Source organism: Arachis ipaensis, chromosome B3, assembly GCF_059453495.1.
Source record: "Arachis ipaensis isolate K30076 ecotype BB chromosome B3, ASM5945349v1, whole genome shotgun sequence".
In the NCBI taxonomy this organism is placed as follows: Eukaryota; Viridiplantae; Streptophyta; class Magnoliopsida; order Fabales; family Fabaceae; genus Arachis; species Arachis ipaensis.
Window position 1 is genome coordinate 104,144,352 of NC_142438.1, and position 24,889 is coordinate 104,169,240.

General features: G+C 35.2%; 1 non-coding gene across 1 annotated transcript; it reads right to left on the reverse strand.

Moving 5' to 3' along the window:
• Nucleotides 1–22,916: 22,916 nt before the first annotated feature.
• On the reverse strand, nucleotides 22,917–23,024 carry LOC148571872 (small nucleolar RNA R71). The gene has a single exon (XR_015907843.1). It is a non-coding gene; the product is annotated as a small nucleolar RNA R71 (small nucleolar RNA).
• Between the last annotated feature and the right edge of the window lie 1,865 nt (nucleotides 23,025–24,889).

Here is a 24,889-nt window from a genome sequence, read left to right on the forward strand (position 1 = left end):
TGTGAAATGATTATCTGAGATACAAGTTTCCCTAGGTAAAGTTCCGTGGCTTGTCACCATGTGTTCCAGGTTGAGACTCGATACTCTGTTGACCCTACGTTGTAAGGGTGACTGGGCACGTATAAATTCCCGGGAATGATAACCCCCATTGAGTAAAGTTATATATATGAATGTTTGAATTATGAATGAAAAGAGAAAAAGCTATGCATAGAATCATGAGGATGCTCGACGGGGGACAGTCCAAGGGTTTAGCAGCCGGACTTGTCAAATTGGCTTGATAACCGATAAATGAGACTCATCAGTCATAGGACAGTCATACATCATGTGAATATTGTTTGATTTGCTTGCTTGTGAACTATATGGGATTGCTTATCTGATTATAACTTGCTATTTGTTATAATTGTTATTCGTATTACTTGTGAACTACTTGTGTTTGCCTTGTTTTGCTTGTTTGTCTGTGCAACTCATAGGCGACGGAAGAATGGAGGAAAGGTGAAGAAGTTTAGTGTACAGGTTAAGTTTAGTTAGGTTTGAAAACCTTTAGATGACCAACCACTTATGGCTTCTGTTTTAAGTTCCTTAAGCTTTATATCCGAGTGACGGCGTTCTAGGATTGCCTCTGGCATTCCCAGGACCTTATATCTTATATGCGTGGCACCTTTACCATGCTGAGAACCCCCGGTTCTCATTCCATACAATGTTGTATTTTTCAGGTGCAGGTCGAGAGACACCTCGGTAGACGTCTGGAGCTTCTGCAGTGAAGTGGATTAATCTTGGGATTTTACTTTTGGTCCTTTGCTATATGTACATAGACTCTCCTTATATATATATATATATATGTAATTGTTTTATTTTGTACCTCCTACAGATTTATAGAGAACTAGGGTTTTAAACATATATTTCGGGCTATGGGTTGTATTTTCTGTATGTAAATATTCTCCGGCCATCCTTAGCTTCGCAGGCTGGGTTAGGAGCTTGTTGTTTTATATTCTTGACCCTCTATTCATACTTTCTGTTTATTTATGCTTTTGAACCTTAGTTTCTTCACATGCAAGTAATCTTGTTTCCTGAGCGTTGCACTTTTTATTTTTACGATTTTTGTTTTATCATTTTTTTAAGACTCCTCGTATACTATATCCTTTTCAATATTATTATATATATTTTTTTAGTTTAGAGGTCGTAATACCACACCACCTCTGTTTTACATTCTAGGTGTAAAGCTCTGTATGGTAGGGTATTACAGTTAGAGTACCACAAATCTAAATGAGAGCTTGGAGATCCCATAAATTTGGCTGTTGCAAAAAAATGTCTCTAAAAATCAGGCAGAGCTGCCGGATCCTAGACTCCAAGAATTCCACCTTTTTTGTTTGGAAAAAAAAATAAAGAAAGAAGGTTAAAAGTCTTAGCATGAAAAGCATGAAGATACATATATATATATCACCTTGACCACCTTCCTTCATAGTGGAACCAATAATGAGTGTTATTCATATAAGAGTATCAATAAAAATAAGATTGTTTATTATTTATTATAATTTTTTTATAATTAGTCGTCACTTAATAGTTAATAGTAAATTCTCAATATTTATGTATATGATAGCATAGTAAAACAGAATAACAGAAACAATAAACAATAAAAATCAATAGAGAGATAGTTAAATAACATATCTTTAAAACTTAAAAAAAGGTGGGGCATGCAGTTGAAAGAAAACACCATTAAATAATCAATAATAAGAAGCATTCAAATTGAAATAAAACTAGAAAAGGTAAAAGAGAACAAAATAAAACAAATCAAATTCAAAAAATAAATAGATAAATATCTGAATTATATGTATATTATAACAACAGTTATCCATAAAACGAAAAGTTGGAGGTTCTATTGCTATTTAGCAATTTGAAGAAAGAAACTGGTGGTTTATTCTTGGTAACTTAAGATAAATTTTTTTGATCAAAGCTTGAGGCATGCTGAAATAACTAAATGACAAAAGAACAAACAAAAAAGTACCAAAAAAAAAGAACAAATCAACAAAAACCCCATAAGTATATGACAACTATCAGTAAATTAATTGGGAAAATGAATTACCACTTATTTGTGATGTCTTCTAATAGTTTTTTTAGTGAAATTCTTCACACCCATGGATCTTATCTTCATATTACACTATCGAGAAGCCTTTGTAGCTTTGCTGTCTGGTAACATGTCCATTTTCATTGTTAGTAAGTTCTGGTTATTACTTGTTAGAAATTAGATCCCAAATAATTTTAGTAAAATCAACATATAAAAAAGGAACCATAAAAGAAACATTAAGCAAAAATATCTACCAAAATCCATAGAGAACCATGACCTCCACTATATTTGTGCTTGTACATAATGGGCTGAACCTGAAAAAAAATGCACAATAAGAATATTTAAAAGAGAGAAATTGTAGAATCCAAACCCACCAATAATCTCTATTGCTAACACCATGACTCACACCATACTAAATTAGATATCTCTTGTCTAGTAGATCCAATCAGTTTAAAGGATTCTAAATCCCAAAATTTTAGTGTACTGTCTGTTGACCCTACAATACAATTTTTTATATTCAAAAGCTTAAGAATAAACATTGAGACTTTCAATATTTTAGGCATCAAGTCACAACTAAGTTAACCAAAATTAGAGAAAAAAATATATGTATAAATGCCAAGTCCATACAAATACATATTATGCTTAGTATGAAAAAGTTAACTTGTGAGTGATCCATACATTTGCGCTTTCTACGTCAGTAATATATGTTTGGGGGATTGCATTGAAATAAAAAAATAAATTAGCTTCTTATTTAATTAGATCCTTATATAGAGAAGAGAAATTTGTCATACCTAATAAGATATTTAGATAATACATGTACTAAGATTGACATTAGTAAAATAATTAAGAAGTGAACTGAAATTTACACCTTGAATTATGTACTTATGCTGATAGTAGATTTAGATACTAAAAGCACCCACCACTGTTAATATAGAAAAAGTTTTCCTAAAAGAAAAAGAATTAACTAAAATAAAAAAACATACTAAGCTGAATTTAAGTCTTCGACTCTATTATCATTAAATAATAAATACTATATAAATTGATGTTCAATGCTTGGTTAACATATAAGTTGACTACATGTATAAGGTGCATCCCATATCTATCCTTAAACTTTAAGAAAATATAAAATTTGAATACAAATCTATCTAAATATAAACTGTCATCTTCTAAAATAAATAGAATTTAATTAGATGGTAAATGAAGACTACCATCATGTTTATGCTTTGAAATCAGCACATTCAAGTTGCTCCCCCACCTTGCACCCCAAACCAATTTATTAAAAAAAAATCACCATAGCTAAGATCACAAAATTTATTTCAATTGCAAGGAATATAACAATGTAACGAAGAGATCAAAACGAAGAGATCCGTCTTACATATTTCTATTGCTCACTCCCAAATATTGAACCAATCTCTGTATTTTTGCTGCATGCTCTGCTGCTTCAACACCGGTTTTTATATCAGGCTCGAAAACTATCTCAAGCAAAGGTGCCTTGCTCTACTTAGATCAACGATTCAACTTATCATGAAAACACCACAAACTTCAACATTCTTTTATCATGGATACAAATAGTTGAGCATATTATGTGCGATCTAACAATGAAATTACTAAAGATAGTTGAAGAATTGTCCAAATATGGATGTGTTAAAAAATATGTAACTCAGTATTGGAGGATTAAATTGTTCATAACACGCAGCAGAAGTGATAAAGTAATTCTATTGATCTATTTTGTGCTTAAAACTTTATTGAACTAAGATGATTAGATGCCAATACCTGAGTACCCTAGTGAATAAGAAACTTTCTCCTTCGATAGTACGAAGGTACTATGTGTATCCACACCAAGACTGATTCTTGTTGTCAACTCTTTGACCAATGGATTTAACTGAGAAATTTCTTGCAACTCCTTGCACCAGCAATTCTTCACTAAGAATTGGAATATTTGTGTATGTGGAGGTAGACGAAAAAGTTGTGTGTTTTTCTTTTACCACATACATCTATATATAATATAATATTGGTAACTGATTTTAGGATTAAATCTTATGAATCAACTTAATTTGAAATAGAATCAGTTAGGATCTTATCCATATTTAAAACTCATCATAGAATAAATAATTAATTATTTAATATTCTCAATTATCATATTATTATATTCATGGTACTAGCAAAGAATATAATAATATTCTATTTGAATTAACATAATTATTTATTTAATCAAATCAAAATAGTAATTAAATAATTATTTACCAAGGATTAGAATGCTCGTTAGTGTGTGACCCCATAGGTTCAATACTAAGCGGGTAGTAAATTAGTCATACTAAATTTACTAATCAAGGTTGGCATCTAGCAACACTCCTTGATGACCCGATAGTATGAAGTAATAATATTTTTACTAAAAACCCAAGATGAACAAAAAATATAACTCCTTCCATCTTTTCAGCTCTTGGCTAACTTTTAGAGTACGGTTTGATTGAAAAACTCTAACTTGTTACCATTATTATAATGAATTATGAATGACTTAAGAAATTCATTTCTTAATTCATTCAAACCCCTTGGCTAAGGCATTGTTTATTTCATTCATTATAATTGTAGAGCTCAAACTTATTACCATAGTTGATGGATTCCATATTGACTAATCATTAGTTCTACAAGTATTTAAATCATACCCGATGTCCATTCAACTAGCACCGTAGGGTATTAGGTGTCCGGAATCAAAGTATAATAAATACATTGTCAATTACTATGATAGTTGCAGGTCAAAAGAAAATTCTAATATTATGTTTATCATAAGAATATCCTATTGACAAATATACGGTAACTATAACCATTAGGAATTCTCAAAGTGAGTCAGTTCAATGGTCATATCTCTATATATACCATATATATATATATAATTTAATAAATGAGATCTATTAATCTTTATCCAATGAAGACTATTTTATATATATTAATCTACTCGAATCACTAATGTCCCAATTTTAGTGATTCTACGATTAAAAACAATTTAAATTAAAAGTACTCAAAAAACGTATATCTCATTATTACGATCTCTATCATAATTATTTATTTCTAATTTTAATTAAGGACACTATCATAAATTATAAAAGTTTATTCTTATAAAAAGGAATAATAATAATAATAATAATAATAATAATAATAATAATAATAATAATAATAATAATAATAATAATAATAATAATAATAATAATAATAATAATAATAATAATAATAATTCATGATAGTATTTTTTGGATATACACATTTATCTCCAACAAGTACAACAGATGCACAACAAATAAAAACAACATATTAAACACTAACGTTGGAAAAAACTAAAGTTCCAAAAAAGAAGAAAAAAGGATTACCTGTAAGTAAGTGATAAACCCTATTTTATGATTTATCTTGTGCTCAATTGATTGGTTTTTATCAAGTCTTTGCACACTTATTCATACAAAATGCATGGTTTTACAATTTCCTTCCCGATTTTATGCTATGATTGAAAACATGCTTCGTTGCTCTTAAATTTTACTAATTTTAATCCTCTTTTATTACCATTAGATTCCTTGATATGTGTGTTAAGTATTTTTAGAGATTACAGGGCAGGAATGGCTTAGAAGATGGAAAGGAAGCATGCAAAAGTGGAAGGAATACAAGAAGTTGGAGAAATTGCTAAGCTGTCCAGCTTGACCTCTTTGCACTCAAACGGTCATAACTTGAGCTATAGAGGTCCAAATGATGCGGTTCTAGTTGCGTTGGAAAGCTAGGTGACGCGAACGCGTGCTTCACGCGGACGTATCGCAGTGACAAAAATCAGCGTGTTTGAATTCGCAACCAGCGAATTCTGGGCTGTTTCTGGCCCAGTTCTCGGCCCAGAAAACACAAATTAGAGGTTATAAAGTGAGGGAATGCATCCATGTATCAGACAACAACTTAGGAAGACCAATTACAACTTTCATAATACACACTTTTTAGGTTTAGATGTAGTTTTAGAGAGAGAGAGAGAGAGGTCCTCTCCTCTCTCTTAGGTTTTAGGATTATGATTCCTTTTATTTTTATTACTCCAATGCCAGGTTCAATATTTCCTTTAATTAATGTTTCTCTTCTATTTTTATTTATTCCAATGCTTTTACTTGTTAATGTTCCAATTTAGCTTATGAACCTTTTCATGTCAAGATTTGAATATTCTATTTAATATTATTTGAGGTATTTTCAGATTAATGATTGTCTTATTCTATTTATGATGCTTTCAATTTAATTTAGATTTATTTTCCCTTTTGCTTTGGTTGAGTAATTGGTAACACTTGAGTTATCAAACTCAGCTGTTGATTGGAATTGGAGTTGCTAATTGATTTGAATCACTCGAAGGCTAGTCTTTCCACAGGAGTTGACTAGGACTTGAGGATCAAATTGATTAGCTCACTTGACTTTCCTTTGCTTCAGTAAAGGTCAACTAAGTGGGATTAAAACTCAATTCTCATCACACCTGATAAGGATAACTAGGATAGAAATTCCAATTCTTATACCTTGCTAAGAGCTTTTATTATTATTAATTTATTTTTCTTGCCATTTAAATTGCTTGTTCCCTATTTCAAAAACCCAAAAACAAAATATACTCTTTCCATAACCAATAATAAATCATACTGCCCTGCAATTCCTTGAGGGACGACCCGAGGTTTGAATACTTCGGTTTATAAATTTTATTGGGTTTTGTTACTTGTGACAACCAAACTTTTGTACGAAAGGATTCTCTGTCGGTTTAGAAACTATACTTGCAACGCGACTATAATTTTATAAAAATTTCTTTACTAGCAAAAGTCCTCTCATCAAAATGGCGCCGTTGCCGGGGAATTGCAAACGTGTGCCTTATTATTGGTTATTATAAATATTTGCTTTTGCTTGTTTATTTGTTTTTATTTTTGCTTTTTCGTAAATTAAGAGGTTATTAGTTTTTATTTAGTTATTAAAATTTTCAAAAATAATGTTCCTTGTTCTTTCTTGATCTTCAAGTTGTTCTTCATGTTCATCTTGACTTTCAAGTTGTTCTTGGTTGTTTTCTTCGTTTTGATCTAAAAATTTTAAGTTTGGTGTCATTTTATTGTTTTTTTTCTTTCCTCATTAAATTCAAAAATATCTTTTCTCTCTATTTTAATTGATTTTTTTCGAAAATTACAAAAAAAAATTCAGATTTTTATTTTAAAATTTTTTATCTTATCTTAGTTTTAAATTTCAAAATTCAAATCTTTTTCAAAAATCATATCTTTTTCAAAATCTTATCTTATCTTATTTCAAATTCAAATTTCAAATTTCAATTAAATTCCAAAATTTGAAATTCAAAATTCAAAATTTAAATTTAAAATTTTAAAAATCAAACCTTTTCAAAATTTAAATCTTCTTCAAATCTTTATCTTATATTGTTGACTTTTTTTTCAAAATTCAAATTTCAAAATTTAAAATTCAAAATTTAATTTTTAAATTCAAAAATTTAAATTTCAAAACCTTTTAATTTAAAAACTTATCTTCTCTTACCTAACTTATCTTATTTTTTTTAATCTTAAAAATATTTTTCAAACCTTTTCTCTTATTTATTTTATTTTATTTTATTTTCCTTTGCTTGTTTATTTGTTTTTATTTTTAATTTTTATTAGTTACTATGAGTTCTCACCCCCGTCGCTTTGAGTTTGGTTCTAATGCTGTTAAAAGGAATGGAAGCTATAACAGGAACATGCATCAAGGTCAAAACAATCAAAGATGGAAGGAGCCACGAGGATCTGATCAACCCTTTAGGCAACAACACCCTCCAAGATACCATGGACTACGACCATTCCACAATGCATGCCAAGACAATAGTTATGGTGGACCTTCTCGTGACAACCAACCCCCACCAAATTACTATGGTCAAGAGCCATTCCAGGGAGCGTAACAAGATGATGAATATGGTGGACCCCTTACCAACAAGCCCCGCCATATGCTTATGAACCGCCTCCCCAACATACCTTTGAACCACCATACTAACAAGCACCCTACTACCAAACACCACCATATGACTGATGAGCGGATAATTTATACGCTTTTTGGCATTGTTTTTAGGTAGTTTTTAATGTGTTTTAGTCACTTTTTATTATATTTTTATTAGTTTTTAAATAAAAATCACATTTATGGACTTTACTATGAGCTTGTATGTTTTTCTGTGATTTCAGGTAATTTCTGACTGAAATTGAGGGAGCTGAGCAAAAATCTGATTCAGGCTGAAAAAGGACTGCTGATGCTGTTGGATTCTGACCTACCTGCACTCGGAATAGATTTTATGGAGCTACAGAAGCCCAATTGGCACGCTCTCAATTGTGTTGAAAAGTAGACATTCAGGGCTTTCCATCAATATATAATAGTCCATACTTTGCTCAAGGATAGACGACGTAAACTGGCGTTCAACGCCAATTCCATGTTGCAGTCTGGCGTTAAACGCCAGAAACAGGTTACAAGTTGGAGTTGAACGCCCAAAACAGGTTACAACCTGGCGTTTAACTCCAGAAACAGCCCAGGCACATGTAAAGCTTTAAGTCTCAACCCCAGCACACACCAAGTGGGCCCCAAAGTGGATTTCTGCACCATCTATCTTAGTTTATTCATTTTCTGTAAACCTAGGTTACTAGTTTAGTATTTAAACAACTTTTAGAGATTTATTTTGTACCTCATGACATTTTAGATCTGTACTTTGTACTCTTTGACGGCATGAGTCTCTAAACTCCATTGTTGGGGGTGAGGAGCTCTGCTGTGTCTCGATGAATTAATGCAATTATTTCTGTTTTCTATTCAAACACGCTTGTTTCTATCTAAGATGTTCATTCGCGCTTCAATATGATGGATGTGATGATCCGTGACACTCATCACCATTCTCAACCTATGAATATGTGCCTGACAACCACCTCTGTTCTACCTTCGATTGAATGAGTATCTCATGGATTCTTTAATCAGAATCTTCGTGGTATAAGCTAGAATCCATTTGCAGCATTCTTGAGAATCCAGAAAGTCTAAACCTTGTCTGTGGTATTCCGAGTAGGATTCAGGGATTGAATGAATGTGACGAGCTTCAAACTCACAAGGGTTGTGCGTAGTGACAGATGCAAAAGGATCAATGGATCCTATTCCAGCATGAGTGAGAACCGACAGATGATTAGCCGTGCGGTGAAAGTGCACCTGGACCATTTTTACTGAGAGGACGGATGGTAGCCATTGACAACGGTGATCCACCAACACACAGCTTGCCATAGGAGAAACCTTGCGTGCGTGAAGAAGAAGACAGGGGAAAAGCAGAGATTCAGAAGACAAAGCATCTCCAAAACTCCAACATATTCTCCATTACTGCAGAACAAGTATTTAATTCATGCTCTTTTATTTTTCGTGATTCAAACTAATAATTATAATTGACCTCCTGACTAAGATTTACAAGATAACCATAGATTGCTTCAAACAAACAATCTCCGTGGGATTCGACCCTTACTCATGTAAGGTATTACTTGGACGACCCAGTGCACTTGCTGGTTAGTGGTACGAGTTGTGAAAAATGTGATTCACAATTCATGCACCATGTTTTTGATGCCGTTGCCGGGGATTGTTCGAGTTTGAACAACTAAAGGTTTATTTTGTTGCTTAGATTAGGAATAATTTATTTTGTTGCTATAGAGTCATTAAATCTGAGTCCTTTAATTTATTTTCAAAAAAAAATTCTTCAAATATATTATTTTTCTTTATTAATTTTTAATTTTTTTTCGTGAGTTTAGTGTCATGTTTTAAGTTTGGTGTCAACTGCATTCTTATCTTTTTCTCTTAAATTTTCAAATTTGTGTTCTTTATTCTTCCTTGATCTTCAAGTTGTTCTTGTTTATTTTTCTTGTTTGATCTTTGGTTTTTCTTGTTCTGTGTCTTTTCTTGTTTTACTTGTGCTTTCTCAAAACATTAGTTTTCAAAAAATTTATTTTTAGTTATTAAAAATACCTCTTTAAAACAAGTGTTACATTTACTGCTCAATTGGCTAGAGCGTTGGTTTATGTTCTTGGTAATTGGGTATCTTCTTTTTAAAATCTTTTTCAAAAATAATTTTTCTTTGATTGAATCTTGTGCCAAACTTTAAGTTTGGTGTTTTCTTGTTAATCTTTTTATAATTTTCGAAAATTTTATTGAAGTTTTCTAAAAATTTTAAGTTTGGTGTTCTTTCTGTTGTTCTTGTGAATCTTCAAAGTGTTCTTGAGTCTTCTTTGTGTTTAGATCTTAAAATTTTTAAGTTTGGTGTTCCTTGGTGTTTTCCCTCCAAAAATTTCAAAAACAAGGAGCATTAGATCTAAAAATTTTAAGTCTTGTGTCTTTTGTTTATTTTTCTCTTTCATCATTAAATTCAAAAATATCTTTTCTCTTTATTTTAAGTAATTTTCGAAATTTTCCTTTAAAAATTCAGATTTTTATTTTAAAACTTTTTGTTTCATCTTATCTTAGTTTTAAAATTTCAAAAATCATATCTTTTTCAAAATCTTATCTTATCTTATTTCAAATTCAAAATTCAATATTCAAATTTCAAATTTCAAATTTCAAAATTTCAAATTTCAAAATTTAATTTTCAAAATTTAATTTTCAAACTTAAAAATTAAATCTTTTCAAAATTTAAATCTCTTTCAAATCCTTATCTTATATTGTTGACTTTTTCAAAATTCAAAATTCAAATTTTCAAATTTCAAAATTCGAATTTCAAATTTCAAAAATTTAAAATTCAAAATTTAATTTGCAATCCGCATCATCTCCCCTTTTCCATCATGGACATAAGTGGAAATGAACAGTCCAGAAGGACTCTGGGGTCATATGCTAACCCCACTACTGCTTCATATGGGAGTAGTATCTGTATACCCTCCATCGGAGTCAGTAGCTTTGAGTTGAATCCTCAGCTCATTATCATGGTGCAGCAGAGTTACCAGTATTTCAGTCTTCCACAGGAAGAACCTACAGAGTTTCTGGCACAGTTTTTACAAATTGCTGACACAGTACATGATAAGGAAGTAGATCAGAATGTCTACAGATTATTACTGTTTTCATTTGATGTAAAAGATCAAGCTAAGAGGTGGTTAAATAAGTAACCTAAAGCTAGCATAAGGACATGGAAACAGCTGACAGAAAAATTCCTGAATCAATACTTCCCTCCAAAATGGATGACACAGCTAAGGCTGGACATCCAAGGCTTTAAACAAGGAGATAATGAATCTCTTTATGATGCTAAGAAAATGCCCCTCTGAAATGTTTTCAGATTGGGTGCAGTTAGACATCTTCTATTATGGGCTTACAGAGAAAGCTCAGATTTCTCTAGACCACTCAGCTGGTGGATTTATACATATGAGAAAAACAATTGAAGAAGCTCAAGAGCTCATTGATACAGTTGCCAGAAATCAGCATCTGTACCTAAGCAGTGAATCTTTCATGAAAGAAGAGGCTAAAACAGTAACTGCTGAACTCAGTCCTGCAGAATAAATTACAGAATTCAATCAGCAATTAGACTTTCTAACAAAACAGCTGGCCGAATTCAAGGAGATACTACAAGACACAAGAATGGCTAATCTGAATATGGAAGTACAGTTGAAGCAAACAGAACAGCAGTTATTAAAATAAATAACAGAAGAGTGCCAAGCAGTTCAATTAAGAAGTGGGAAAATATTAAATACCTCACTTCAAGGCAGCAGGAAGCCAAGAAATGAACAACCGGCTATCCAAAATCCCTCTGAGGACAGTAAGAGCCCAGAGAAGAATAACTCTGGCGTTCAAACGCCAGAAACAGGCAAGGAGTTGGCATCAAATGCCCAATGGAAGCTCAGTTCTGGCGTTCAAACGCCAGGAACAAGTAAGGAGTTGGTGTCCAATGCCACTCCAGCTTCCAACCCTGGCTTTCAAATGCCAGTGAGGGATCAGACACCTGCAAGTACTGATAATAAATCCCTCAAGAAGGCTTCTCAACCTACCTCTGTAGGAAATAAACCTGCAGCAACTAAGGTTGAGGAATACAAAACCAAGATGCCTTATCCTCAAAAACTCCGTAAAGAGGAGCAGGATAAGCAATTTGCCCGCTTTGCAGACTATCTCAGGACTCTTCACTTGAGCAAATACCCTCTTATGCCAAGTTCATGAAAGATATCTTGAGTCATAAGAAGGATTGGAGAGAAACTGAAAGAGTTCTCCTCACTGAAGAATGCAGTGCAGTCATTCTGAAAAGCTTCCTAGAAAAGCTTAAAGATCCCGGGAGCTTTATGATACCATGCATATTAGAGGGTAACTGCACCAAGACAGCTCTATGTGATCTTGGGGCAAGCATCAACCTAATCCCTGCATCCACTATCAGAAAGCTTGGCTTGACTGAAGAGGTCAAACCAACCCGGATCTGTCTTCAACTTGCTGATGGCTCCATTAAATACCCATCAGGCATAATTGAGGACATGATTGTCAAGGTTGGGCCATTTGCCTTCCCTACTAACTTTGTAGTGCTGGAAATGGAGGAGCACAAGAGTGCAACTCTCATTCTAGGAAGACCATTCCTAGCAACTGGACGGACCCTCATTGACGTCCAAAAAAGGGAGATAACCCTGAGAGTCAATGAGGATGAGTTTAAGTTGAATGTTGTCAATGCTATGCAACATCCAGACACATCAGACGACTGCCTGGGCGTTGATATTATTGACTCCCTGGTGGAAGAGGTCAATATGACTGAGAGTCACGAATCAGAGCTAGAGGACATTTTTAAAGATGTTCAGCCTGATCTGGAGGAACCAGAGGAAATAAAAGAACCTCTGAAAACTCCTCAGGAAGAGGAGAAACCTCCTAAACCTGAGCTCAAACCACTACCACCATCCCTGAAATATGCATTTCTGGGAGAAGGTGACACTTTTCCTGTAATCATAAGCTCTGCTTTAGGGCCACAGGAAGAGAAAGCACTAATTCAGGTGCTAAGGACACACAAGACAGCTCTTGGGTGGTCCATAAGTGATCTTAAGGGCATTAGCCCAGCCAGATGCATGCACAAGATCCTATTGGAGGATGATGCTAAGCCAGTGGTTCAACGACAGAGGCGGCTAAATCCCGCCATGAAGGAGGTGGTACAGAAAGAGGTCACTAAGTTACTAGAGGCTGGGATTATCTATCCTATTTCTGATAGCCCCTGGGTGAGCCCTGTCCATGTTGTCCCTAAGAAGGGAGGAATGATAGTGGTTCATAATGAAAAGAATGAACTGGTTCCTACAAGAACAGTTACAGGGTGGCATATGTGTATTGACTACAGAAGGCTCAATACAGCCACTAGGAAGGATCATTTTCCTTTACCATTCATAGACCAGATGCTAGAGAGACTAGCAGGTCATGAATATTACTGCTTTTTGGATGGCTATTCAGGTTACAACCAAATTGTAGTAGATCCTCAGGACCAAGAGAAAATAACATTCACATGTCCTTCTGGAGTGTTTGCCTACAGAAGGATGCCTTTTGGTCTGTGTAATGCACCTGCAACCTTTCAGAGGTGCATGCTCTCTATCTTCTCTGATATGGTAGAGAAGTTTCTGGAAGTCTTCATGGATGACTTTTCAGTATTTGGAGACTCATTCAGCTCCTACCTTAACCATTTAGCACTTGTTCTGAAAAGATGCCAAAAAACCAACCTAGTTTTAAACTGGGAAAAATGTCACTTTATGGTGACTGAAGGGATTGTCCTTGGGCATAAAATTTCAAACAAGGGAATAGAGGTGGATCAAGCTAAAGTTAAAGTAATTGAAAAATTACCACCACCTGCCAATGTTAAGGCAATCAGAAGCTTTCTGGGGCATGCAGGATTCTATAGGAGGTTTATAAAGGATTTTTCAAAAATTGAAAAACCTCTGAGCAATCTGCTAGCTGCTGACACGCCATTTGTGTTTGACACAAAGTGTCTGCAGGCATTTGAGACCCTGAAAGCTAAGCTGGTCACAGCACCAGTAATTTCTGCACTAGACTGGACATTACCATTCGAACTAATGTGTGATGCCAATGACCATACCATTGGTGCAGTATTGGGACAGAGGCATAACAAGCTTCTGCATGTCATTTATTATGCTAGCAGTGTTTTAAATGATGCCCAAAAAAATTACACAACCACAGAAAAAGAATTACTTGCAGTGGTTTATGCCATTGACAAGTTTAGATCCTACTTAGTAGGATCAAAAGTGATTGTGTACACTGACCATGCTGCTCTTAAATATCTACTCACAAAGTAGGATTCAAAGCCAGGCTCATAAGATGGGTGTTGCTTCTGCAAGAGTTTGATATAGAAATAAGAGACAGAAAAGGGACAGAGAATCAAGTAGCTGATCACCTGTCCCGGATAGAACCAGTAGCAGGAGCATCCCTCCCTCCTACTGAGATCTCTGAAACCTTTCCAGATGAGCAATTGTTTGCTATTCAGGAAGCTCTGTGGTTTGCAGACATTGAAAACTATAAGACACAAGGTTCTCCTTCTGTAACCATGGAGAGGAAGCATGAAAAGCTTCTCTCACTGCAGAGTCAACCAAAGCCCCCACAGTCAAACTCTAAGTTTGGTGTTGGGAGGCCACAACCAAATTTTAAGTTTGGTGTTGAACCCCCACATTCAAACTCTAAGTTTGGTGTTGGAAGGTCCCAACCTTGCTCTGATTATCTGTGAGGCTCCATGAGAGCTCACTGTCAAGCTATTGACATTAAAGAAGTGCTTGTTGGGAGGCAACCCAATGTTATTTAATTATATCTATTTATTTTCCATTGCTATTTTATGTTTTCTTTAGGTGGATGATCATATGAAGTCACAAAAACAAATGGAAAATCAAAAACAGAATAAAAAATAGCATGAAAAATGCACACCCTGGAGAAAGATCATTCTGGCGTTTAAACGCCAGAAACAAGCATCTATCTGGCGTTTAACGCCAGAAACAAGCACCAAGCTGGCGTTTAACGCCAGAAACAAGCATCAGTCTGGCGTTAAATGCCAGAAACAGGCTACATTTGGGCGTTTAACGCCAGAAACAGGCAGTAGTCTGGCGTTAAACGCCAGGATTGCACAGTAAGGGCATTTTGTACGTCTAATTGGAGCAGGGATGCTAAATCCTTGACCCCACTGGATCTGTGGACCCCACAGGATCCCCACCTACCTCACCATTCAAATTCAAACCATTTCCCTCCCAAACCCACCCATTCACACACTTCCATCTCCTCCATCTTCTCCACTTCTTTCTTCTTTTGCTCGAGGACGAGCAAACCTTTTAAGTTTGGTGTGGTTAAAGCATTGCTTTTGTTTTTCCATAATTTAGTGGTAGAGCAATTGACTGCAGATCAAAGAGCTATGAGGAAAGAGCAACAAAGGCAAGGAAGAGACATAGAGGAGCTCAAGAGCACCATTTGTTCTTCAAGAAGAGGAAGTCGCCACCCTCATTAAGGTGGACCCATTCCTTAATCTCCTTGTTCTTATTTTCCTGTTTTTCGTTTACTATGCTTCATGTTTAATTATGTTTGTGTCTTTACTATATGATCACTAGTATCTAAGTGTCTATGTCTTAAAGATATGAATGTCCTATGAATCCATCACCTTTCTTAAATGAAAATTGTTTTCTGAAAAAGAAAAAGAAGTACATGAATTTCAAATTTTAAAATAGTTTAATTATTTTGATGTGGTGGCAATACTTTTTGTTTTCTGAATGAATGCTTGAACAGTGCATATGTCTTTTGAATTTGTTGTTTATGAATGTTAAAATTGTTGGCTCTTGAAAGAATGATGAAAAAAGAGAAATGTTATTTGATAATCTGAAAAATCATAAAAATGATTCTTGAAGCAAGAAAAAGGAGTGAAGAACAAAGCTTGCAGAAAAAAAAATGCGAAAAAAAAAGAGAGCAAGAAAAAGAAAAAGCAAGAAGAAAAAGCCAAAAGCTCTTTAAACCAAAAGGCAAGAGCAAAAATCCAATAGCCCTTAAAAGCAAAAGGCAAGGGTAATAAAAAGGATCCAAGGCTTTGAGCATCAGTGGATAGGAGGGCCTAAAGGAATAAAATCCTGGCCTAAGCGGCTAAACCAAGCTGTCCCTAACCATGTGCTTGTGGCGTGAAGGTGTCAAGTGAAAACTTGAGACTAAGCGGTTAAAGTCAAGGTCCAAAGCAAAAGAAGAGTGTGCTTAAGAACCCTGGACACCTCTAATTGGGGACTTTAGCAAAGCTGAGTGACAATCTGAAAAGGTTCACCCAATTATGTGTCTGTGGCATTTATGTATCCGGTGGTAATACTGGAAAACAAAGTGCTTAGGGCCACGGCCAAGACTCATAAAATAGCTGTGTTCAAGAATCAACATACTGAACTAGGAGAATCAATAACACTATCTGAATTCTGAGTTCCTATAGATACCAATCATTCTGAACTTCAAAGGATAAAGTGAGATGCCAAAACTGTTCAGAAGCAAAAAGTTAATAGCCCCGCTCATCTAATTAAGACTGATCTTCATAGATGTTTTTGGAATTCATTGTATATTCTATTCTTTTTATCCTACTTTATTTTTAGTTGCTTGAGGACAAGCAATAATTTAAGTTTGGTGTTGTGATGAGCGGATAATTTATACGCTTTTTGGCATTGTTTTTAGGTAGTTTTTAATGTGTTTTAGTCACTTTTTATTATATTTTTATTAGTTTTTAAATAAAAATTACATTTTTGGACTTTACTATGAGTTTGTGTGTTTTTCTGTGATTTCAGGTAATTTCTGGCTGAAATTGAGGGAGCTGAGCAAAAATCTGATTCAGGCTGAAAAAGGACTGCTGATGCTGTTGGATTCTGACCTCTCTGCACTCGGAATAGATTTTCTGGAGCTACAAGAGTCCAATTGGCGCGCTCTCAATTGCATTGGAAATTAGACATCCAGGACTTTCCAGAAATATATAATAGTCCATATTTTTCTCAAGGATAGACGACGTAAACTGGCGTTCAACGCCAGTTCCATGTTGCAGTCTGGCGTTAAACGCCAGAAACAGGTTACAAGTTGGAGTTGAACGCCCAAAACAGGTTACAACCTGGCGTTTAACTCCAGAAACAGCCCAGGCACGTGTAAAACGTAAGTCTCAGCCCCAGCACATACCAAGTGGGTCCCAGAAGTGGATTTCTGCACCATCTATCTTAGTTTATTCATTTTCTGTAAACCTAGGTTACTAGTTTAGTATTTAAACAACTTTTAGAGATTTATTTTGTACCTCATGACATTTTAGATCTGAACTTTGTACTCTTTGACGGCATGAGTCTCTAAACTCCATTGTTGGGGGTGAGGAGCTCTGCTGTGTCTCGATGAATTAATGCAATTATTTCTGTTTTCTATTCAAACACGCTTGTTTCTATCTAAGATGTTTATTCGCGCTTCAATATGATGGATGTGATGATCCATGACACTCATCACCATTCTCAACCTATGAACATGTGCCTGACAACCACCTCTATTCTACCTTCGATTGAATGAGTATCTCATGGATTCCTTAATCAGAATCTTCGTGGTATAAGCTAGAATCCATTGGCAGCATTCTTGAGAATCCAGAAAGTCTAAACCTTGTCTGTGGTATTCCAAGTAGGATTCAGGGATTGAATGACTGTGACGAGCTTCAAACTCACAAGGGTTGGGCTTAGTGACAGACGCAAAAGAATCAATGCATCCTATTCCAGCATGAGTGAGAACCGACATATGATTAGCTGTGCGGTGACAGTGCACCTGGACCATTTTCACTGAGAGGACGGAAGGTAGCCATTGACAATGGTGATCCACCAACATACAACTTACCATAGGAGAAACCTTGCGTGCGTGAAGAAGAAGACAGGGGAAAAGCAGAGATTTAGAAGACAAAGCATCTCCAAAACTCCAACATATTCTCCATTACTGCAGAACAAGTATTTAATTCATGCTCTTTTATTTTTCGCAATTTAAACAAATAATTATAATTGACCTCCTAACTAAGATTTACAAGATAACCATAGATTGCTTCAAACTAACAATCTCCGTGGGATTCGACCCTTACCCACGTAAGGTATTACTTGGATGACCCAGTGCACTTGCTGGTTAGTGGTACGAGTTGTGAAAAGTGTGATTCACAATTCGTGCACCAAGTTTTTGCGGTAAAAGCATTGCTTTTGTTTTTCCATAATTCAGTGGTAGAGCAATTGACTGCAGATCAAAGAGCTATGAGGAAAGAGCAACAAAGGCAAGGAAGAGACATATGCGAAATTGTTACTCTGAGGTTGTAAAATTTGTTGTTCGTTCTCTCCCTGGTAATGGCGCCAATAACTGGTGCACAATACCATGGTCCAAACATAACTTCACAACTTCGCACAACTAACCAGCAAGTGCACTGGGTCATCCAAGTAATAAAACCTTACGTGAGTAAGGGTCGATCCCACGGAGATTGTTGGTATGAAGCAAGCTATGGTCATCTTGTAAATCTCAGTCAGGCGGATATCAAATGCTTATGAAGTTTTCGAATAATAATAATAAATAAATAGAAAATAAAGATAAAGATACTTATGTAATTCATTGGTGAGAATTTCAGATAAGCGTAAAGAGATGCTTTCGTTCCTCTGAATCTCTACTTTTCCGCTGTCTTCATCTAATCAGTCTTACTTCTTTCCATGGCAAGCTTTCTGTAAGGGCATCACCGTTGTCAATGGCTACATCCCGTCCTCTCTATGAAAATGGTCCAAATACTCTGTCACGGCATGGCTAATTGATGAGCGGATAATTTATACGCTTTTTGGCATTGTTTTTAGTATGTTTTTAGTAGGATCTAGTTACTTTTAGGGATGTTTTTATTAGTTTTTATGTTAAATTCACATTTCTGGACTGTACTATGAGTTTGTGTATTTTTTTGTGATTTCAGATATTTTCTGGCTGAAATTGAAGGACTTGAGCAAAAATCAGATTCAGAGGTTGAAGAAAGACTGCTGATGCTGTTGGATTCTGACCTCCCTACACTCAAAGTGGATTTTTTGGAGATACAGAACTCAAAATGGCACGCTTCTAATTGCGTTGGAAAGTAGACATCCAGGGCTTTCCAGCAATATATAATAGTCCATACTTTGGCCGAGTTTAGATGACGCAAAAGGGCGTTGAACGCCAGTTCTACGCTGTAGTCTGGAGTTAAACGCCAGAAACACATCACGAACCAGAGTTGAACACCAGAAACACATTTCAACCCAGCGTTCAACTTCAGAAAGAACCTCTGCACGTGTAACATTCAAGCTCAGCCCAAGCACACACCAAGTGGGCCCCGAAAGTGGATTTATGCATCAATTACTTATCTCTGTAAACCCTAGTAACTAGTTTAGTATAAATAGGACTTTTTACTATTGTATTTGACATCCTGGATTGTATTTTTGATCCTGTGATCATGTTTTGAGGGCTGGCCTCTCGGCCATGCCTGAATCTTCATCACTTATGTATTTTCAACGGTAGAGTTTCTACACTCCATAGATTAAGGTGTGGAGCTCTGCTGTTCCTCATGATTTAATGCAAAGTACTACTGTTTCTCTATTCAATTCAACTTATTCTGCTTCTAAGATATTCATTCGCACTTCAATATGAATGTGATAAACGTGACAATTATCATCATTCCCCTACGAACGCATGCCTGACAACCACTTCCGTTCCACCTTAGATTGAATGAATATCTCTTGGATCTCTTAATCAGAATCTTCGTGGTATAAGCTAGATTGATGGCGGCATTCATGAGAATCCGGAAAGTCTAAACCTTGTTTGTGGTATTTTGAGTAGGATTCTGGGATTGAATGAATGTGACGACTTCAAACTCGCGAGTGCTGGGCGTAGTGACAGACGCAAAAGGAGGGTGAATCCTATTCCAGTATGATCAAGAACCTCAGATGATTAGCCGTGCTGTGACAGAGCATTTGGACTATTTTCACAGAGAGGATGGGATGTAGCCATTGACAACGGTGATGCCTCCAGATGATTAGCCATGCAGTGACAGCGCATTGGACCATTTTCACAGAGAGGATGAGATGTAGCCATTGACGACGGTGATGCCCTTACATAAAGTTTGCCATGGAAAGGAGTAAGACTGATTGGATGAAGACAGCAGGAAAGCAGAAGTTCAGAGGAACGAAAGCATCTCTATACGCTTATCTGAAATTATAACCAATGAATTACATAAGTATTTCTATCTTTATTTTCTATTTATTTATTATTATTATTCGAAAATTCCATAACCATTTGATATCCACCTGACTGAGATTTACAAGGTGACCATAGCTTGCTTCATACCAACAATCTCTGTGGGATCGACCCTTACTCACGTAAGGTTTTATTACTTGGACGACCCAGTGCACTTGCTGGTTAGTTGTGTGAAGTTGTGAAGTTATGTTTGGACCATGGTTCTGTGCACTAGTTGTGGCGCCATTGCCAGGGAGAGAACGAACAACAAATTTTACAACCTCAGTGTAACAATTTCGCATACCAAGTTTTTGGCGCCGTTGCCGGGGATTGTTCGAGTTTGGACAACTGACGGTTCATCATGTTGCTCAGATTAGGTAATTTTCTTCTTATTTTGTTTTCAAAAAAAAAAAATTTCAAAAAAAAAAAATTTCAAAAATTTTTCTAAAATTTTTCCTTTATTTTCAAAAAAATTATAAATCTTTTCAAAAATATATTGTTCTTCAGAATTTTTAAGAATGAATTCTAGAGTTTCATGAAGCATGTTGAAGTCTGGCTGGCTGTAGAGCCATGTCTAAATTCTTTTGGACTGAGGCTTCCACATGTTAGGGAATTGCTTGTACTGCTGAAGCTTGGCTGGCTATTAAGCCATGTCCAACCCTTTGATTGGAGCTTTGGGCTAACATTGAAAGATTCCTTGAATTCATATTAAAAATTTTGAAATCCTTATTTTTCTTTTTCAAATAACGTTCAAAAAATACAAAAAAAAAATTAGAAAATCATAAAAATAAAAAATATTTCATGTTTCTTGTTTGAGTCTTGAGTCAAATTGTAAGTTTGGTGTCAATTGCATATTCATTTTGTATTTTTCAAAAATTCATGCATTCATAGTGTTCTTCATGATCTTCAAGTTGTTCTTGGTAAATCTTCTTGTTTGATCTTGATGTTTTCTTGTTTTGTGTCTTTTCTTGTTTTTCATGTGCATTTTTGCATTCATAGTGTCTGAACATGAAAGATTTCTAAGTTTGGTGTCTTGCATGTTTTCTTTGCATAAAAAATTTTTCAAAAATAAGTTCTTGGTGTTCATCTTGATCTTCAAAGTGTTCTTTGTGTTCATCTTGACATTCATAGCATTCTTGCATGCATTCATTGTTTTGATCTAAAAATTTTCATGCATTGCATCATTTTCATGTTTTTCTCTTTCATCATAAAAAATTCAAAAATAATAAAAAAAAATATCTTCCCCTTTTTCTCTCTTAAAATTTCAAAAATTAGATTTGACTTTTTTAAAAATTTTAAAAATCTAGTTGTTTTTATGAGTCAAATCAAATTTTCAATTTAAAAATCTTATCTTTTTCAAAATTTTTTTCAAAAATCATATCTTTTTCATTTTTCTTATTTATTTTCGAAAATTTTAAAAATATTTTTCAAAAATCTTTTCCTTATCTTTATCACATAATTTTCGAAAATAACATCATCAATTAATGTTTTGATTCAAAAATTTCAAGCTTGTTACTTGCTTGTTAAGAAAGATTCAAACTTTAAGTTCTAGAATCATATCTTGTGATTTCTTGTGAATCAAGTCATTAATTGTGATTTTAAAAATCAAATCTTTTTCAAAATTAATTTCAATCATATCTTTTCAAAAATATCTTTTTATCTTATCTTTTTCAAAAATTTGATTTTAAAATATCTTTTCTAACTTCTTATCTTCTTATCTTTTCAAAATTGATTTTCAAATTTGTTTCAACTAACTAACTAACTTTTTGTTTGTTTCTTATCTTTTTCAAAACTACCTAACTAACTCTCTCTCTCTCTAATTTTCGAAAATATCTTTCCTCTTTTTCAAAAATTCTTTTTAATTAACAAATTGTTTCAAATTTTAATTTTAATTTTCGAAAATCACTAACCATTTTTCAAAAATAATTTTCAAAAATCCTTCTCTCTCATCTCCTTCTATTTATTTATTCATCTACTAAGATCTCTCCCTCACTCACCAAAAATCCGAACCCTCTCTCTCTCTGAGTTCAGATCTTTTCTTCTTCTTTTCTTCTACTCACACAGGGACCTCTATACTGTGGTAAAAAGGATCCCTATTATTATTTTTCTGTTCTCTCTTTTTCATATGAGCAGGAGCAAGGACAAGAATATTCTTGTTGAAGCAGATCCAGAACCTGAAAGGACTCTGAAGAGGAAACTAAGAGAAGCTAAATTACAACAATCCAGCAAGCACCTTTCAGAAATTTTTGAACAAGAAGAAGAGATGGCAGCCGAAAATAATAATAATGCAAGGAGGATGCTTGGTGACTTTACTGCACCTAATTCCAATTTACATGGAAGAAGCATCTCCATCCCTACCATTGGAGCAAACAATTTTGAGCTTAAACCTCAATTAGTTTCTCTGATGTAACAAAACTGCAAGTTTCATGGACTTCCATCTGAAGATCCCTTTCAGTTCTTAACTGAATTCTTGCAGATATGTGATACTATTAAAACTAATGGAGTAGATCCTGAAGTCCACAGGCTCATGCTTTTCCCTTTTGCTGTAAGAGATAGAGCTAGAATTTGGTTGGATTCTCAACCTAAAGATAGCCTGAACTCTTGGGATAAACTGGTCAAGGCTTTCCTAGCCAAGTTCTTTCCTCCTTAAAAGCTGAGTAAGCTTAGAGTGGATGTTCAAACCTTCAGACAGAAAGAAGGTGAATCCCTCTATGAAGCTTGGGAGAGATACAAGCAACTTACCAAAAAGTGTCCTTCTGACATGCTTTCAGAATGGACCATCCTGGATATATTCTATGATGGTCTGTCTGAATTAGCTAAGATGTCATTGGATACTTCTGCAGGTGGATCCATTCACCTAAAGAAAATTCCTGCAGAAGCTCAAGAACTCATTGACATGGTTGCTAATAACCAGTTCATGTACACTTCTGAAAGGAATCCTGTGAGTAATGGGACGCCTCAGAAGAAGGGAGTTCTTGAAATTGATACTCTGAATGCCATATTGGCTCAGAACAAACTATTGACTCAGCAGGTCAATATGATTTCTCAGAGTCTGAATGGATTGCAAGCTGCATCCAACAGTACTCAAGAGGCATCTTCTGAAGAAGAAGCTTATGATCCTGAGAACCCTGCAATAGCAGAGGTAAATTACTTAGGTGAACCTTATGGAAACAGATATAACTCATCATGGAGAAATCATCCAAATTTCTCATGGAAGGATCAACAAAAGCCTCAACAAGGCTTTAATAATGGTGGAAGAAATAGGTTTAACAATAGTAAACCTTTTCCATCATCCACTCAGCAACAGACAGAGAACTCTGAACAAAACACCTCTAAATTAGCAAACTTAGTCTCTGATCTATCTAAGGCCACTGTAAGTTTCATGAATGAAACAAGGTCCTCCATTAGAAATTTGGAGGCACAAGTGGGCCAGCTGAGTAAAAGAGCCCTCCTAGTACTCTCCCAAACAATACAGAAGAAAATCCAAAAGGAGAGTGTAAGGCCATTGAAATGACCATCATGGCTGAAACCACAAAAGAGGAGGAGGACGTGAATCCCAAGGAGGAAGACCTCCTGGGACGTCCAGTGATCAATAAGGAGTTTTCCTTTGAGGAACCAAAAGAATCTGAGGCTCATCTAGAGACCATAGAGATTCCATTAAACTTCCTTACACCCTTCATGAGCTCTGAAGAGTACTCCTCTTCTGAAGAAAATGAAGATGTTACTGAAGAGCAAGTTGCCAAGTTCCTTGGTGCAATCATGAAGCTGAATGCCAATTTATTTGGTAATAAGACTTGGAGAGATGAACCTCCTCTGTTCACCAATGAACTAAATGCATTGGATCAACTGAGATTGCCTCAGAAGAAACAGGATCCTGGAAAGTTCCTAATACCTTGCACCATAGGCACCATGACCTTTGAGAAGGCTCTATGTGACCTGGGGTTAGGAATAAACCTCATGCCACTCTCTGTAATGGAGAAACTGGGAATCTTTGAGGTACAAGCTACTAAAATCTCATTAGAGATGGCAGATAATTCCAGAAAACAGGCTTATGGACAAGTAGAAGACATATTAGTAAAGGTTGAAGGCCTTTACATCCCTGCTGATTTCATAATCCTAGATACTGGGAAGGATGAGGATGAATCCATCATCCTTGGAAGACCCTTCCTAGCCACAGCAAGAGCTGTGATTGATGTTAACAAAGGTGAACTATTCCTTCAATTGAATGAGGACTCCCTTGAGTTTAAAACTCAAGGACATCCTTCTGTAAACATGGAAAAGAGGCACAGTAAGCTTCTCTCAAAACAGAGTCAACCAGAGCCCCCACAGTCAAACTCTAAGTTTGGTGTTCGGAGGCCACAACCAAACTCTAAGTTTGGTGTTGGGGAGTCTCAACAATGCTCTGAACATCTGTGAGGCTCCATGAGAGCCCACTGTCAAGCTATTGACATTAAAGAAGCGCTTGTTGGGAGGCAACCCAATTTTTATTTATCTAATTTTATTTTTATTGTTCTTTCATGTTTTATTAGGTTCATGATCATGTGGAGTCACAAAATAAATATAAAAATTGAAAATGGAATCAAAAACAGCAGAAGAAAAATCACACCCTGGAGGAGGAGTTCACTGGCGTTC